At 46.4% G+C, this 18836-nt stretch overlaps 1 protein-coding gene across 1 annotated transcript in view; it reads right to left on the reverse strand.

Annotated features, from left to right (window-relative positions):
* Positions 1 to 18836, reverse strand: part of NOX3 (NADPH oxidase 3) — a 698296-nt gene that overhangs the window by 385711 nt on the left and 293749 nt on the right. The gene's annotated exons all lie outside the window — the stretch shown is intronic.

Raw genomic sequence — 18836 nt, forward strand, 5'->3', positions numbered from 1 at the left:
GCTCTCCTGCTGTGAAGCACAGATCGCTGTGTGTGACAGCGAGACAGCAACAACTAAATGTGCAGGCAGCAGGAGCCGGCTTCTGCGGAGGCTGGTAACCACAGTAAACATCGGGTAACCAAGAAGCCCTGTCCTTGGTTACCCGATATTTACCTTTGTTACCAGCCTCCGCCGCTCTCACTGTCAGTGCCGGCTCCTGCTCTGTGCACATGTAGCTGCAGGACACATCGGGTTAATTAACCCGATGTGTGCTGTAGCTAGGAGAGCAGGGAGCCAGCGCTAAGCATTGTGCGCTGCTCCCTGCTCTGTGCACATGTAGCTGCAGCACACATCGGGTAATTAACCCGATGTGTGCTGTAACTAGGAGAGCAGGGAGCCAGCGCTCAGTGTGCGCTGCTCCCTGCTCTCTGCACGTGTAGTTCCGTGCGCTGGTAACCAAGGTAAATATCGGGTTGGTTACCCGATATTTACCTTAGTTACCAAGCGCAGCATCTTCCACACGGCGCTGGGGGCTGGTCACTGGTTGCTGGTGAGCTCACCAGCAACTCGTGTAGCGACGCTCCAGCGATCCCTGCCAGGTCAGGTTGCTGGTGGGATCGCTGGAGCGTCGCAGTGTGACATCTCACCAGCAACCTCCTAGCAACTTACCAGCGATCCCTATCGTTGTTGGGATCGCTGGTAAGTTGCTTAGTGTGACTGGACCTTAACAGTTGGATAAAAGTTGTTAGGGAACTTTGACAGTATTGCTCTGGTTGACACAGTGCACAGGTTAGCAATCTGTGTGGGAATGTACATACACTTAGCTTCAACTTGTTCAAACTCATACTTCTCTCCACACATTCTATGTAAACAAACTCTAGTTTTTGTAAGTTGTTTAGCATGTCTACTTTGTATATGGCTCAAGCAAGTTTTTCAAAATGTTCACAGATATTTTAATTTGTAATTTACTACATCAAAATTCAAGTGAGTCAGAATTTTACAGTGGGGGAAATAAGTATTTGATCCCTTCCTGATTTTGTACATTTGCCCACTGACAAAGACATGAACAGTCTATAATTTTAAGGGTAGGTTAGTTTTAGCAGTGAGGGATAGAATATCAAAAATAAAATCCAGAAAATCATATTGTATAAATTAAATTAATTTATTTGCATTTTGCAGAGAGAAATAAATATTTGATCCCCTATCAACCATTAAGAGTTCAGACTCCTACAGACCTCTTAGGCCATGTGCGCACGTTGCGTTCTATTCCGCGGCATGTAAGTCACTGCATGTGCGTCTCAGAACGCAGCCGAAAAGCTGCATTCCGAGATGCATTGTTACAGCAGAATTAATGCAGAATTCATGCATTCTGGATGCTTGCTCTGCCATAGACAGAGTGGGAAAAGCATCCAGAAACCACATTTTTGACAGTGCGGTCCCATTCGGCTCTGCTGCATCCCCATAGACTTGCAGCAGAGCCGAGTGTTACCGCCCTGTCAAAAAGAGCATGGCTGGCTGCGAGACAGAGCTCACTCGACTTCATTGTGATCGCGCGGCTCTGTGCGTTTGCCGCAGTTTGATGTGCGATCACAGGTGAAGGACTCACCAGTGACCGCAAATCTCCTGAGTGACTGAAGTGAGCCATGCGATCAGCAGTGCCGTCACTCAGGTTACCCGTGGCCAGCAGTGGCCGCGGGAAACCTGAGTGACATCTCCGCTGACAGTGCGACTCACTTCAGTTTCTGCGTGGAGTTGACAGGAGCGGCAGTATTCTATAGCCACTCCTGTCAGCTTCATATAGCAGAGCTGGATGCGTCGTGGGACCTCGGGAAGATTACGCCGGACCTGGAGGGGTGTTTGGGTATTTTAATAAAGTGGTGAAAGAGGGTGTTTTTTTGTCTTTTATTTCAAATAAAGGATTTTTTTGGGTGTATGTGTTTTACTTTCACTTACAGGTTAATCATTGGGGGTGTCTCATAGATGCCTGCAATGATTAACGTAGGACTTAGTGACAGCTATGGGCTGTCATTAACTCCTTATTACCCAGATTATCACCGCACCAGGGCAATTCTGGATGAGCCGGGTAGAGTCCCGGGACTGTCGCATCTAATCGATGCGGCAATCCCGGGCGGCTGCTGGGTGATATTTTTAGGCTGGGGGCTCCCCATAATGTGGTGCTCCCCATCCTGAGAATGCCAGCCTTCAGCCGTGTGGCTTTATCTTAGCTGGCATCAAAATTGCATGCCGTTTTTTTAAATGATTTATTTATTTATTTTACTGCACTACATAGACCTGCCCACCGGCGGCTTTGATTGGCTGCAGTGAAACAGCTGTCACTTAGCATGGGGGCGCATCTGAATGAAACCAATCATAGGCTCCGGTGGGTGGGGGAAGCAGTGAATACGAGATGAAATAATGAGCGGCCGGCATTTTCAAAAGCTGGAGAAGCCACCGCAGTGTGAAAGCCGTGCAGCGCCGCACCGGTGATCGGTCAGTGATCGGTGAGTATGAGAGAAAGGGGGGAGAGGGATAGGCCGACAGAGAGAGAGACCGACCAACAGGGAGACAGAGAAACCGACAGACAGACAGAGAGAGAGACCGACATTGACAGACAGAGAGAGAGAGAGAGAGTGGGTGGAAAATGCAACCAAAACGCACAAAGGAAGTGACATGTTGCTTTTTAGAATGCAGCGTCTTGGCAGCAGCCGAAACGCTACGTTCTAAAACGCAACGTGCGGATGGAATTTGCACAATCTTCATAGATTGTGCTGGGGACTCAAGACGCATGCTTTTACGCTGCGGTGCAGAACGCGGTGCAGAACTCAAAACTATGATAACATGCAACGTGTGCACATAGCCTTAGACGCTCCTTATCAACTCGTTACCTGCATTAAAGACAGTTGACTTAAATTGTCACCTATATAAAAGACTCCTGTCCACAGACTCAATTAATCAGTCAGACTCTAACCTCTACAACATGGGCAAGACCAAAGAGCTTTCTAAGGATGTCAGGGACAAGATCATAGACCTGCACAGGATGGAATGGGCTGCAAAACCATAAGTAAGATGCTGGGTGAGAAGGCCACAATACTAAGAAAATGGAAGAAATACAAAATGAGTGTCAATCGACATCGATTTGGGGCTCCATGCAAAATTTCACCTTGTGGGGTATCCAGGATCATGAGGAAGGTGAGACATCAGCCTAAAGCTACATGGGGGGAACTTGTTAGTGATCTCAAGGCAGCTGGGACCACTGTCACCAAGAGAACTATTGGTAACACATTATGACTAGAGATGAGCGAACCGGTCCCGGTTCGGCTCGAGGCCGGTTCGCCGAACGGGGCTCCCGTTCGAGTTCGGTTCGTCGAACGTTCGACGAACCGAACTCGAACGTATAGGCTATAATGGGAGGCAATCACAAACACATAAAAATGCATTATAAATGTACACAAACAGTTAATAAACATTGCCATAACACTTACCGGTCCTCGCGATCCCTTCTGCACTCTGTCTCCTGCCGCTATTCCATCCGATGATCGCTGAATCCTCCCGGTGACCTGCACTGCCAGCAGAGAAGCAGGACCTATCGTGACGTCAAAATAGCCATGTGACCAGTCACGTGGCTATTATCTCATTGGCTACAGACTGGTCACATAACTGACACGTCATGTAGGACCTGCGAGTGCATCTCTCCGGTACACGGTGCACATATGTGTATCGCCGTGTACCGGCGACATGCTCTAGCACACGGTCGACTCCCCGTTCCGTTAGGGACCGGCTGACACAGCCGGTCATTAACGGAGATCACCGTTGCCATAGCAACGCAGTTAGCGGTGACGTCACCGCTAACCGCGGCTCCGGGAGCACCGTTGCTATGGTAACGCGTCTGTCAGCGTTACCGCTAGCAGCCAGCAGTGATCACTCACGGAGTGAAGGCTGCACGCTGCTTCCCGATTGTAGTGATGATTGTAGTTAGGATGGAGGTTCCCCAGCCCCAAGTGATGCCCCTCACTACAATCGTCACTACTACTACACTAGAAAGAAAGAAGACAGAAGAGCAGGATCGTGGAGGGCTGACAGGGGGTAATAAAGATGGAGTCTCTAATGTGTCTGTGTATTTATTTCTATTAAAGTATTTTTTCTCTGTGTGGTGTCTTTTTTTAACCCTTTATTGGAGATTCTTAATGGCCGGGTCAAACGTGCCTGACATTAAGAATCTCTGGCTTAATACTGGCTGGTAAAACAAAGCCAGTATTAACTCATGATTACCCAACAAGCCACCTGGCTCCAGGGCTGTTGGAAGAGTTGGATACAGCGCCAGATGATGGCGCTTCTATGAGAGCGCCATTTTCTGGGACGGCTGCGGACTGAAATCCGCAGCAGAGGCGCCCACAAACCTCGGGCTAACCTGTGCTGCGGATTCCAATCCCCAGCTGCCTAGTTGTACCCGGCTGGACACAAAAATAGGGCGAAGCCCACGTCATTTGTTTTTTAATTATTTCATGAAATAAGTGAAATAATTAAAAAAAACGGGCTTCCCTATATTTTTGGTTCCCAGCCGGGTACAAATAGGCAACTGGGGGTTGGAGGCAGCCCGTGGCTGCCAGCTGTACCTGGCTAGCATACAAAAATATGGCGAAGCCCACGTCATTTTTTTGGTGGGCAAAAAACTTCTGCATACAGTCCTGGATGGAGTATGCTGAGCCTTGTAGTTCTGCAGCTGCTGTCTGCTCTTCTCCATACGGACAGACAGCAGCTGCAGAACTACAAGGCTCAGCATACTCCATCCAGGACTGTATGCAGAAGTTTTTTGCCCCCTGAAAAAATTATGTGGCTTCGCCATATTTTTGTATGCTAGCCAGGTACAGCAGGCAGGTACGGCTGCCCCCAACCCCCAGTTGCCTATTTGTACCCGGCTGGGAACCAAAAATAAAGGGAAGCCCTTTTTTTATTATTTCATGAATTTCATGAAATAATTAGAAAACAAATGACGTAGGCTTTGCCCCATTTTTGTGTCCAGCCAGGTACAACTAGGCAGCTGGGATTGGAATCCGCAGCACAGGTTGGCCTGAGCTTTCTGGGCCCCACTGCTGCGAATTGCAGTCTGCAGCCACCTCAGAAAATGGCATTTTCATAGAAGCGCCATCTTCTGGCGCTGTATCCAACTCTTACAGCACCTGCCTGCTATACCTGGCTAGCATACAAAAATATGGCGAAGCTCACGTCCTTTTTTTGTAGCTTTTTGGCAAAAAAAAAAAAAAAATGCTTCCCTGGATTTTCCATTGCCAGTGAAGGTAACACCAAGCAGTGGGGGTTAGCAGCCAGTAGCTGCTTGGATTACCCTTAGCTAGCAATACAAAAAATGCAGTGGGAGCTAACATATATTTTTTTTAATTATTTATTTAAATAACTAAAAATAAAATGGGCTTCCCTGTATTTTGATTGCTGGACATCACAGTGCTGTAAAAATAAATCTTTAAAAAAATGACGTAGCGCTCCGCGGTATTTTTGATTCTCAGCGCAGATAAAGCAGACAGCTATGGGTTGCCACCCCCATCTGCCTGCCGTTACCTTGGTTGGCAATCAAAATACAGGGAAGCCCATTAATTTTTTCTATTTAAAAAATAGTTAAAAAAAAAAAATTACGTTGGGTCCCCCCATTTTTGATAGCCAGCTAGGGTAAAGCAGACGGCTGTAGCCTGAAAACCACAGCTGGCAGCTTTACCGTGGTTGGGGATCCAATGTGGAGGTCCCCTCAGGCTCTTTTTTATAATTATTTTATAAATATTAATAATTACACAATAAAAGTAGGGGACCCCCCAAATTGGATCACCAGCCAAGGTAGAGCGGACAGCTGTGGTCTGGTATTCTCAGGGTGGGAAGGTCCATAGTTATTGGGCCTTCACAGCCTAAAAATAGCAGGCCGCAGGCACCCCAGACGTGGCGCATCCACTAGATGCGCCAATCCTGGCGCTTCACCCCAGCTCATCCCGTGCCCTGGTGCAGTGGCAAACGGGGTAATAAATCGGGTTGATACTAGCTGTAAAGTCACCTGAGATCAAGCCCAGCAGTTTGTGATGTCATGGCGTCTATTAGATACCCAACATCATAAACTGTCAGTACTAACAAAAACAAAAAAATCGACAAAAGAAATTTATTTGAAAAAACAGTCCCCAAAACATTTCCTCTTTCACCAATTTATTGTAAGAAAAAAAATAAAGGGGTCCCACGACGACTCTGGACCGTCTAGAATATGGGGGGGAGACACTCAGGGAACGTATCCCCCATTTTCTAGGAGTGCGGACCCTTCATGTGAGGAGTGTGGGTGCAATGAATCTGCACTCACTCTCCCCGGGTCCACAGCAGCAGAGTCCATGTCGTAATGGTTGCTACCAAAGCTGCAATGCCCTGCTCATGAGGTAAGGGCATGCCTAATCAGGAGAACTACTGTGGAGGAAGCTCTGCTCACTGGTATATAGGTGCTCAGAGGTAATAATAGATAAAATTAGTGAGTAACCTCGGCACTCTATATCTCCCAGACTAAGTCAGTAAGTCACAACGGATAGTAATGCAAAATCACTCTTTATTGGTCCGTATTAAGAAAATTTTTTTTCATAAGCATATATGTTTTTGTCCAAAACAAGTTACAAATGACGTTTCGGCCTGAGCCTTCGTCAGATTGGACTTATCTGCATGTAATCATGAAAAATGACAATAATCAGTATCACATAAGAGTGAGAGAACAATAACATAAACTCGAACAATGTAGAGGTACAATTGGGATGCAGCAAAAAAATTGCAACACAGCAAGAAATGAAACACATGATACAAATGTCATAATACAGTACAAGGACAATATAGTAATGACAAATATGGGGTCAGAGTAGGCTTAGACAGCTCTGGTACGAAAGAGATGTCAATCATAAAGTAACATGTGCAGTATGTGTAGAGCTACACTATGCATGGCAGAGCTAATGGGTAGACCGACCATAGAAAAAGTAGAGAAAAAGTGGAGAAAAAGTGGAGAATAAGTGGAACATAAGAGGAGAAAAAGTGGAGAAAAAGTGGAGAAAAAAGTGGAGAAAAAGTGGAGAAAAAAGTGGAGAAAAAGTGGAGAAAAAGTGGAGAAAAAGTGGAGAAAAAGTGGAGAAAAAGTGGAGAAAAAGTGGAGAAAAAGTGGAGAAAAAGTGGAGAAAAAGTGGAGAAAAAGTGGAGAAAAAGTGGAGAAAAAGTGGAGAAAAAGTGGAGATTAAGAGGAGAAAAAGTGGAGAAAAAAGTGGAGAAAAAGTGGAGAAAAAGTGGAGCATAAGTGGAGAAAAAGTGGAGAAAAAGTGGAGAAAAAGTGGAGAAAAAGTGGAGCATAAGAGGAGAAAAAGTGGAGAAAAAAGTGGAGAAAAAAGTGGAGAAAAAGTGGAGAAAAAGTGGAGCATAAGAGGAGAAAAAGTGGAGAAAAAGTGGAGAAAAAGTGGAGCATAAGAGGAGAAAAAGTGGAGAAAAAGTGGAGAAAAAGTGGAGCATAAGAGGAGAAAAAGTGGAGATTAAGAGGAGAAAAAGTGGAGAAAAAGTGGAGCATAAGAGGAGAAAAAGTGGAGAAAAAGTGAAGAAAAAGTGGAGAAAAAGTGGAGAAAAAGTGGAGCATAAGAGGAGAAAAAGTGGAGATTAAGAGGAGAAAAAGTGGAGAAAAAGTGGAGAAAAAGTGGAGAAAAAGTGGAGCATAAGAGGAGAAAAAGTGGAGAAAAAAGTGGAGAAAACGTGGAGAAAACGTGGAGAAAAAGTGGAGAAAAAGTGGAGCATAAGAGGAGAAAAAGTGGAGAAAAAAGTGGAGAAAAAGTGGAGAAAAAGTGGAGAAAAAGTGGAGAAAAAGTGGAGATTAAGAGGAGAAAAAGTGGAGAAAAAGTGGAGAAAAAGTGGAGCATAAGAGGAGAAAAAGTGGAGAAAAAAGTGGAGAAAAAGTGGAGAAAACGTGGAGAAAAAGTGGAGATTAAGAGGAGAAAAAGTGGAGCATAAGAGGAGAAAAAGTGGAGAAAAAAGTGGAGAAAAAGTGGAGAAAGTGGAGAAAAAAATGGAGAAAAAGTGGAGAAAAAGTGGAGAAAAAGTGGAGAATAAGAGGAGAAAAAGTGGAGAAAAAGTGGAGAAAAAGTGGAGAATAAGAGGAGAAAAAGTGGAGAATAAGTGGAGAAAAAAATGGAGAAAAAGTGGAACACCCTTTGGTACCTTTCATGTGGCACTAAGGGGTGCTTAGCTTTGTATTTAGCCAAAAAAATGAAAAAAAAATGACATAGGGTTCCCCCTAGTTTTGTAGCCAGCTAGGGTAAAGCAGACGGCTGCAGCCTGCAGACCACAGCTGGCAACCTCACCTTGGCTGGTAATCCAAAACTGAGGGCACCCCACACTGTTATTTTAAATTAAATAAATAATTAAAAAAAAAAACACGTAGGGGTCCCCCAAAATTGGATCACCAGCCAAGGTAAAGCAGACAGCTGGGGCCTGATATTCTCAGACTAGGGAGGTCCATGGTTATTGGAATCTCCCCAGCCTAAAAATAGCAGGCCGCAGCCGCCCCAGAAGTGGCGTATCCATTAGATGCGCCAATCCTGGTGCTTCGCCCCAGCTCATCCCGCGCCCTGGTGCGGTGGCAAACGGGGTAATATTTGGGGTTAATACCAGATGTGTAATGTCACCTGGCATCAAGCCCTGGGGTTGGTGAGGTCAGGCGTCTATCAGATACCCGACATCACCAACCCAGTCAGTAATAAAAAAAAAATACACGACAAACACATTTTTATTTGAAAAAACACTCCCCAAAACATTCCCTCTTTAACCAATTTATTAGATTGAAAAACAAATCCAGGTCTGCTGTAATCCAAGGGGTTGCCATGACGATGCACACTGTCCCAGTCAATGAAGAGCAGGATGTTCCCCATTGGCTGGGAGAGCAGTGCAGTGACCTGAGCTAACATCAATGGGTCAGCCCAGGTCACTGCAGGGGGGTGACAAGTGCTGCTGTCAGCGAGGTACATTACCTGCGCTGATCTCCAGCACACTGACAGCACCTGTCACTGAGCTCAATGACCGCCCGGCGCCTTCACACCAAGTATCGCGAGAGGCCCGTGACGTCACCGCTAGTCAGTCTCGGGTCGGAAGCGATAGGTGATGTGACAAGCGGCGGCCATGGAGGACAGTGACAGCGCTGAGGTCGGGATGGCGGGACTTCATCACCGCAGGTAAGCCGAGCGAGCGAGCGAGCGGGCGGGCGGGCGGGCGGGGGGGGGGGGTGTGGATGTGTGTGTGTGTGTGTGTGTATATGTATGTATACATGCCGCGGGCAGGAGGGGGTGGAGCGAGCTGAGCGGGAAAGTGTGGGCTTCCTGCACGTAACTAAGATAAACATCGGGTTACTAACCAAAGCGCTTTGCTTGGATACCCGATGTTTATCTTGGTTACCAGCTTCTGGCAGGCTGCCAGCGATGGCTCCTGCTCACTGTAGCTGTAAAAAGCCCTGCTTTTTGCTGCTAGAACCGTTCTCGAACGTATCTAGAACTATCGAGCTTTTAGCAAAAAGCTCGAGTTCTAGTTCGATCTCGAACAGCCCAAAAATCACTCGAGCCTAGAACTGGAGAACCACGAACCACGAACCGCGCTCAACTCTAATTATGACGTAATGGAATAAATTCCTGCAGTGCCCGCAAAGTCCCACTGCTTAAGAAAGAACATGTGCAGACCCGTCTGAAGTTTGCCAATGAACTAAACATCTCTGGGAACTCCTTCAAGACTGTTGGAAGACCATTTGCGGTGACTACCTCTTGAAGCTCATCAAGGGAATGGAAAGAGTGTGCAAAGCAGTAATCAAAGCAAAAGGTGGCTACTTTGAAGAACCTAGAATATAAGACATATTTTCAGTTGTTTCACACTTTTTTGTTAAGTATTTCATTCCACATGTGTTAATTCATAGCTTCGATGCATTCAATGTGACTCTACAATTTTCAGTCATGAAAATAAAGAAAACTCTTTGAATGAGAAGGTGTGTCCAAACTTTTGGTCAGTACTGTAGACTAAGATGACAGTGCCTTTAAATAACTTGAAAAAAATCCAGAAAACAAAGCTTTAGAGGTCTCTTCAGAGGCAAATTAACATCATTTCAATTAATTGGAGGTGTAGATGTGGCAGTAGATTAAGGCGGGCTTTGCACACTACGACATCGCAGGTGCGATGTCGGTGGGGTCAAATTGAAAATGACGCACTTCCGGCATCGCATGCGACATCGTAGTGTGTAAAGGCTCAAGCGTCGTAATCGTATCATCGGTGCAGCGTCGGCGTAATCCATGATTACGCTGACGCGACAGTCCGATGTTGTTCCTCGCTCCTGCGGCAGCACACATCGCTGTGTGTGAAGCCGCAGGAGCGAGGAACATCTCCTACCGGCGTCACTGCGGCTTCCGTAGGATATGCGGAAGGAAGGAGATGGGTGGGATGTTTACATCCCACTCATCTCCGCCCCTCCGCTCCGATTGGCCGCCTGGCGTGTGACGTCGCTATGACGCCGCACGACCCGCCCCCTTAACAAGGAGGCGGGTCGCCGGCCAGAGCGACGGTCGCAGGACAGGTGAGTCCATGTGAAGCTGCCATAGCGATAATGTTCGCTACGGCAGCTATCACAAGGATATCGCTGCTGCGTCGGGGGCGGGGACTATCACGCTCGGCATCGCAGCATCGGCCTGTGATGTCGCAGCGTGCAAAGTACCCCTAAGGCCTACTCTCCAAGTCCACTTGCCTTTCTTCTTGACAACATTGGAAAATTAAAACAAAGGGAAAAATGGACCCAGCACTGATTCCAAAAATATAATAAAAAATGTCTTTATTGATACATGGTTAAAACTTTATATGAAGACCATGATGGAAAGTGTGGTACATAGCACTTAACGCGTTTCGGACTCCATATAATTAAAAGCAAAAAAACTAGTCCTTAATCATCCTTTTAATGATATGGAGTCCAAAACATGTTAAGTGCTATGTACCACACTTTCTATCATGGTAAAAAGCTGCCGGCTTTTTAACTCAATCAGCTGATGCATGCTCCCTGCCCTGGTCCTTCACTCCCTGGTGCTGTGCTCCCCGCTGCCCTGTGCTTCGCTCCCCGCTCCCTGGTGCTGCGCTCTCCGCCCGATCCTAAGTTAGGATCGGACGGGGAGGCGGCGGGGAAATGAAGCACCGGGCAGAGAAGCACCAGGCGGGGGAGCGAGGCAGCGGGGAGCTAAGGACCCGGACAGGTAGCGTGCGAAAGCTGATTTTTTAAAAAAGACGGCGGCTTTTTACCGCCTGGCTTTTAAACAATCATGCATCAATTTTAGCCTTATACTGAGCCCCCAGACCGCTTTGTAGGGTCCAGCAGACAATTACTCACATTTCCCATTGACTTACATTGGACTCGCTACTCCTAAGTCCTAACGAGTAATTACAAGGATACTCACGGAGTAACGATTAGCCCGAATACCGAACTACTCAGCGAGTACCGAGTAGTAACGAGTATACTCTCTCATCCCTAATTGGAACCAATTTCCAAATGCATCATATTCGTTTAATAAAACAATGATGTGGAAATTTAAACACAATCCACAGCTATCATACTGTTCAAGAAAGATGTGTTCTTGTCTCCTACAAATGAATGTACTTTGATCAGAACAATATCAGTGAATCCAAGAACAACAGCTAATGGTGCTTGAAGTACACATGGGGCCAAAATATAACTTTTTTGAAATGTGCGTTGGTCTTATGAAACAAAAATGTAACTGTTTGAACATAATGACTGGGATGGTGGGATATGGTGTACGGTGAATCATGTTGTGTAGGTTCATATTTTACGCTTTGTTCACTGTCCATTATTTGTATTGCTTGTGTGTACATTGTATTGTCTGTAGGTAATTACCCCCTGTAGTGTTCCTGTCCCTAAAGGCCCCGTCACACTAAGCAACATCGCTAGCAACATCGCTGGTAACGAACAACGTTTGTGACGTTGCTAGCGATGTTGCTGTGTGTGACATCCAGCAACAACCTGGCCCCTGCTGTGAGGTCGTTGGTTGTTGCTGAATGTCCTGGGCCATTTTTTAGTTGTTGCTGTCCTGCTGTGAAGCACAGATCGCTGTGTGTGACAGCGAGACAGCAACAACTAATGTGCAGTGAGCAGGGAGCCAGCTTCTGCTGAGGCTGGTAACTAATGTAAACATCGGGTAACCAAGAAGCCCTGTCCTTGGTTACCCGATATTTACCTTTGATACCAGCCTCCTCCGCTCTCACTGCCTGTGCTGCCGGCTCCAGCTCTGTGCACATGTAGCTGCAGCACACATCAGGTAATTAACCCGATGTGTGCTGTAACTAGGAGAGCAAGGAGCCAGCACTAAGCAGTGTGCGCTGCTCCCTGCTCTGTGCACATTTAGCTGCAGCACACATCAGGCAATTAACCCGATGTGTGCTGTAACTAGGAGAGCAAGGAGCCAGCGCTAAGCATTGTGCGCTGCTCCCTGCTCTGTGCACATTTAGCTGCAGCACACATCGGGTTAATTAACCTGATGTGTGCTGTAACTAGGAGACTGGGGGCTGGTCACTGGTTGCTGGTGAGCTCACCAGCAACTCGTGTAGCCACGCTCCAGTGATCCCTGCCAGGTCAGGTTGCTGGTGGGATCGCTGGAGCGTCGCAGTGTGACAGCTCACCAGCAACCTCCTAGCAACTTACCAGCGATCCCTATCGTTGTTGGGATCGCTGGTAAGTTGCTTAGTGTGACTGGACCTTTAAGGTACCGTCACACATAACGAGATCGCTAGCGAGATCGCAGCTGAGTCACGGTTTACATGACGCACTAGCGATCCCATTAGCGATCTTGTTATGTGTGACACCTACCAGCGATCAGGCCCCTGCTGTGAGATCTTTAGTCATTGCAGAATGGTCCAGGCCATTTTCTTCAAAGGCGATGTCCTGCTGGGCAGGACACATCACTGTGTTTGACACTGTGTGACAGGGTCACAGTGACTAATGAGATCGTTATACAGGTCGCTACTGTGACCTGTATTGTTCCTGCATCGCTGGTAAGATCTGACTGTGACATCTCACCTGCGACCTCCCAGCGCTTACCTGCGATCCCTATCAGGGCGCATCGTTTTCGGAATCGCTGGTAAGTCGTTGTATGTGACTGGGCATTAAGTCTGGTGGAGGGTGCCTGAGATCCACCTACTGTAAACTCTCTGTTTACCTGGGGGATTTGTCAGTCTGTTGGAGAACTTGAAGAGAGAAGGATGAAGATTGATCCTCAGAGCTGAAGGTGTGGCTCCTCAAACAGACCTGGACATTAATCCATTACTGGACTATATTCGTGTTTTTTATCCTCTGTATGGTGTATTATGTTATGGATCATTTGATTTGTTTGGAATAAATGTTCTTTGGATTGTACATCCATCTCTCGCTCTGTTGATTGTGTGATATGTGAGAAGGACCGCGTCACAACTGGTGGCAGCGGTGGGATCAACAGAGCACAGTCTAATGGAGAGCCACCCACAGAGTGAGTACAGAGACTGGACCACATCCAGTCTACATGAGAGAGCCAGAAATCTAGGCCTGAACCACCATGGACTGAGTAGAGAGGCTTTAATTGATCTACTGGTGGGTGCCAGCCAGTCCACCTCCTCCCCGATGTCTGACAGACAAGCACTGGGAACCGGGATCCCTGCCCAAAAAAGCCAGTGGTTGGTGTGGTTTGACGAAGAGATGGCAGTTCTTGGCCCCGGTGTATCTCAGCAGTATAAGGAGGAGGCTGCTCGCCGAGGACAGAGGAGGCAAGAAGCAATGGAGTCCGACAGAGGGAGTAATTTAATTTGGAGTATAAACCCAGCGATCCGGGAGCCTGTAATTATCACACGGGCGGATTTCAAGCCATTTGATGAGACTTCCGGAGATGTGGAAAGCTATCTTCAAGGACTGAGGTGCCTCACTCTGGCTGGATGCGTTTGTTAGTGGGACTCCTGAACGGAAGCCTGGCAGAGGCTTATCGCACCATTGACTCACAGCAGAACCGAGATTACAACATTGTACAGTGGAGTATCCTGGATTATCATATCACCCCAGACTCACATAGGGCACAGTTCCGAGACCTCCCATGCACCACAGGGGGATCATTTAGCATGTATGCCCATGAGATGTCCCAGGCATGTCAGAGATGGCTGGAAGCACTGTGGAAGACGTTATGCAGGTATTTCTTATAGAACAATTTCTTTCTAAGTGTCCCTCAGAAATATGGGAATGGGTCAGAGAGCGCACACCATGCACCTTGGATTGAGCTGCAGCCCTGGCTGATGAGGCCCTTACTATCCGGACAAAATGGAAGGGGCTTCTGGACAATAAGCCACAGCCTGCTCCTGCTCCCCGGTCCTCTCCAGTTATATCTGCTCCTCCACGCAGCTGCAGGCCGATGACAACCACGGCTCACGATTCTGGGCCCCAACAGTTCCGACCACGCTCTGAGGGAATTACAGAGAGGAGATGTTATGGGTGCAGGCAACCTGGGCACCTGCAATCCAGTTGTTCCACAAGGACTCGGAGGGACCCCCACACACCTCCACCTCATCCGGTGCATCTTGTGCAGTCCATCCCGCCTGAGGAAGAAGTACAACCACCTCCATCAGAGTGTACCGCTGACCCCTGCACCATAGAAGCCCCTGTTGGAGTGTATGGCCTCCGGCCTTTGTCACTAAGTTCCCCTACTGCCTTCTCCAGAATGCACACTGGAAGGAGTACGACGCAGAGGAGATGTTATCGATGTGGGCAGCTTGGGCATCTGCAAAACACTTGCCCTGATGGTCGATTGAGGAATGACTTTGCACCAAATCGACCTGTTCGTTCTCTAAATCCAAATACAAAGGGGGAAGAGTTCTCACCCCTTCAAGTTGACTTGCCCAATGACCACTAGGGGTTTATGGGGTGCGAGCCACAGCCCTGAGTTCCTCTTACCATCAAAGTAAGCACTTACAGGAGGTTGTGCTGGATAGACAGAGAGTCATTGGATTTTGTGACTCTGGAGCATTTCTCACAATAGCTGATCCCCTGGTGGTTCAGCCAGAGAAGATACATCATAGACCAGGGATTGTTATTGAATTGGCTGTAGGACAAAGGAGGAATATCCCAAAGGTGACTGTAGATCTGGACTTTGGCTTTGGGGTCAAGCAATGTGTGGTTGGGGTGATGAGCGGCCTGTCTGCAGATATTCTTCTAGGAAATGATGTATGAGATCTACAATGCTGATTTGTGGGTGCAGGAAACACAGTTTGAGTGAAGGAGGACAGAAAAGGAAGCTTGTCCTTCCAACCCTACCACTGTATAAGGGACTATTTACAGCTTCTCCATCCATACAAGCATGGAAACCAACACCAGAATGCTGATGGACTGTCCCAGCAAGAAGAACTATAGACTATCCACAGCTGAGCAACATGGACTTAAGTGAGATGGCCAGAGGTCTGTGTAGACCTGATGGCATAATCACTTATTCAGAAGGAGGGAGAGGTTGTGATGGTGGGATATGGTGCACTGTGTATCATGTTGTGTAGGTTAGTATTTTTTGCTTGGTTCACTGTCTATTATTTGTTTTGCTTGTGTGTACATTGTATTGTATGTAGGTAATTTCCCCCTGTAGTGTTTCTGTCCCTATGTCTGGAGGAGAGGGCCTGGGATCCACCTACTGTAAACTCTCTGCTTACCTGGGGGATTTGTCAGTCTGTTGGAGAACTTGAAAAGAGAAGGATGAAGATTAATCCTCAGAGCTGAAGGTGTGGCTCCTCAAAGAGACCTGGACATTTATCCATTACTGGACTATATTTGTGATTTTTATCCTTTGTATGGTGGATTATGTTATGGACCATTTGATTTGCTTGGGATAAACGTTCTTTGGATTGTACAGCCATCTCTCGCTCTGTTGATTGTGTGATATGGGAGAAGGACCCCGTCACAATGACCATGTTCATGTATGTTGAAAAAAGGGATAGGCTTGAAAGCCAAACTCAAACATTAAGCATGGGGAAAGCAGCATTTTGTTGTGTAGGTACTTTGCTGCATGATGGGCTGGTTAATTCATTAAATAGATGGCATTATGAGGAAGGTACATAATGTAGAGATATTGAAGTAATATCTCAAGCCATCATCCAAGATGATGAAGCTTGGGTACAAATGGATCTTCAAGATGTACAATTACTCCAAATAAATTTCTATATTTGTGCAAAATGGATTAAGGCCAACAAATGGAGTGGCCATCACAAAACCCTGATCTCAAACAAATAGAAAAAATGTAAAAGCGTGAGCAAGCAAGAAGAACATACAAACCTGATTCCACATCTATCATAAGGTATAAACGAAAACTCCAGTGAGAAATTGAGAGAAGTGTGTGTAAAGCTAACCAAAATATGTAAGACTATTATAGGCAATGTAAACAAATACCAGACACATGAACAGCAGGGTAAACTTCTGCGCCATTAGGAATTCGATGCAAGAAACAAAAGCTTAAATAAATCATCTCTAGTATTAGTGTGATATTTAACATTCTTGAAATATAAAATAAATTTGTCTCATACTTACCCCCAGTATCACCCTGGTATAATAATATGAATCAGCTTTCTCATACCAGATAAACGTATCAATGAATAAATATGCATTTAAACCCAGCCATATTACCTGCAACATAATATAATTTATAATAGTATCATTATTTTCTTTATCTTATATAGTGCTACTATATTCTACAACAATGTATAAGCACAAAATGCTATAGTTCTGTGAGGTTGAAGGGATTATAATGCCTTAGTGCCCTTCTTTTTGGGTAATAAAGCAGGTCATTATTTTTTAATTCCAGACAGAACACATTTAATACTAATAAATGATAGTTTTAGCAGATGTTGCTTGTTTTAAGATTTGAACTGAAAAGTGTGATGAAAAATTCTTTCTCGAACAAGCAAATTATTTCACTTAAGCCAGCTTTACACCTTACAATTAGGTGTGCGATCTCGTATGCGATGTGACACGCCCAGGTCGCATATGCGATTGAATGAGATTGACGCTACTCACCGCCGCTCCTCTCACCTCCACACAGCAACTGAGGTGAGTAGCGCGATCAGCTGAGCTGTCACTGAGGTTACCCGCGGCCACCGCTGCATCCACCGCTGGATCCAGTGACAGCGGGTAACCTCAGTGACAGCTCAGCTGATCGCGCGGCTGTCTTCATTTGCTGTGTGGAGGTGACCGGAGCGGCTGTGTCTGCTGCAGCTCCGGTCACCTCCATGCAGCAGCGCTGGAAGCGACGCTGCATCATCTTGGATTACGCCGGACAAGGAGGGCTTTTTGGGGCTGATTAAAGTGGTGAACCAGGGTATATGTTTGTGTTTTTTATTTATAATAAAGGATTTTTCTGGTGTGTGTGTTTATTTACTGTAATTTACAGATTAATCATGGAAGGTGTCTCATAGACGCCTGACATGATTAATCTAGGACTTATTGGCAGCTATGGGCTGCCAATAACTCCTTATTACCCCGATTTTCCAACGCACCAGGGCAAATCGGGAAGAGCCGGGTACAGTCCCAGAACTGTCGCATCTAATGTATGCGGCAATTCTGGGCGGCTGTTGGCTGATGTTGTTAGGCTGGGGGGCTCCCCATAACGTGGAGCTCCCCATCCTGAGAATACCAGCCTTCAGCCGTATGGCTTTATCTGGCTGGTTTTAAAATTGGGGGGACTGCACGCCGTTTTTTTAAATTATTTAATTATTTATTTCACTGCACAGTATAGACACGCCCACCGGCTGCTGTGATTGGGTGCAGTGTGACACCTGTCACTCAGCGTGTGGGCGTGTCTCACTGTAACCAATCATAGGCGCCGGTGGGCAGGGAAAGCAGGGAATACGAGATTGTTTAATGGGCGGCCGGCTTTTTCAAAACAGTAAAAGCCGCCGGAGCAGTGTGAATGCCGTGCAGCGCCGGGGATCGGAGATCGGTGAGTATATGAGAGAGGGGGTAAGAGGGATAGACTGACATGGACAGAGAGAGAGGGACAGAGATAGTGACCGACTGACAGAGATTAGTGAATGACAGACATTGTGAGGCGCTTCAGAACGCAGCTTTTCAGCTGCGCTCTGAAGCAGAGCTTTTTTAAGCTGCGGTGCAGAGCACACACCTGCGCACATAGCCTCAGACATCAAAATCGTATGAGGGATGTCACACGTTACAATTGACTAGGTTCATACAACAAAACGTCCAATGTATGAGGAATGAACGACGTGTATGCGATCACCGTATTTTCGTTCAATCTTGATCGCACGTAGGTGTCACACGCAAATACGTCACGAACGATGCAGGATGTGCGTCACTTACAACTTGACCCCGACGACGGATTGAAAGATTTATTGAAGCGTGTAAAGCAGGCATTAGGCCCCTTTAACACATGCGTGTAAAAAAAAGCACGTCTTCAATGTTCCATTTTGGACATCTGTATGGCCATTCGTGTGTCCATGTGTGTCATCCGTGTGACATGTCCGAGTGACCAGTATCAGAAACAAATGCATGATACTCAATGAATGTTTTTTATATGTAAAAGATGTGCAAAGCCAGAAAAATCTTAGAAAAATGATGCTAGATAGATACATGATAATAGATACAGAGATAGCTTGTACAGCTATTTACCAGAGTTAATAAATAATTTTAAAAAAAAATGACGTGGGGTTCCCCTAATTTTTATAATCAGCACAGGTACACCACCAGCCGTGGGTTCCAACCCTCAGTTGTCAGCTGTCTCCTGGCTGGTTTTGAACAATAGAGGGGATAACACGCTGATTTTTTA

The sequence above is a fragment of the Anomaloglossus baeobatrachus genome, chromosome 3 (assembly GCF_048569485.1).
Source record: "Anomaloglossus baeobatrachus isolate aAnoBae1 chromosome 3, aAnoBae1.hap1, whole genome shotgun sequence".
Classification (NCBI taxonomy): Eukaryota; Metazoa; Chordata; class Amphibia; order Anura; family Aromobatidae; genus Anomaloglossus; species Anomaloglossus baeobatrachus.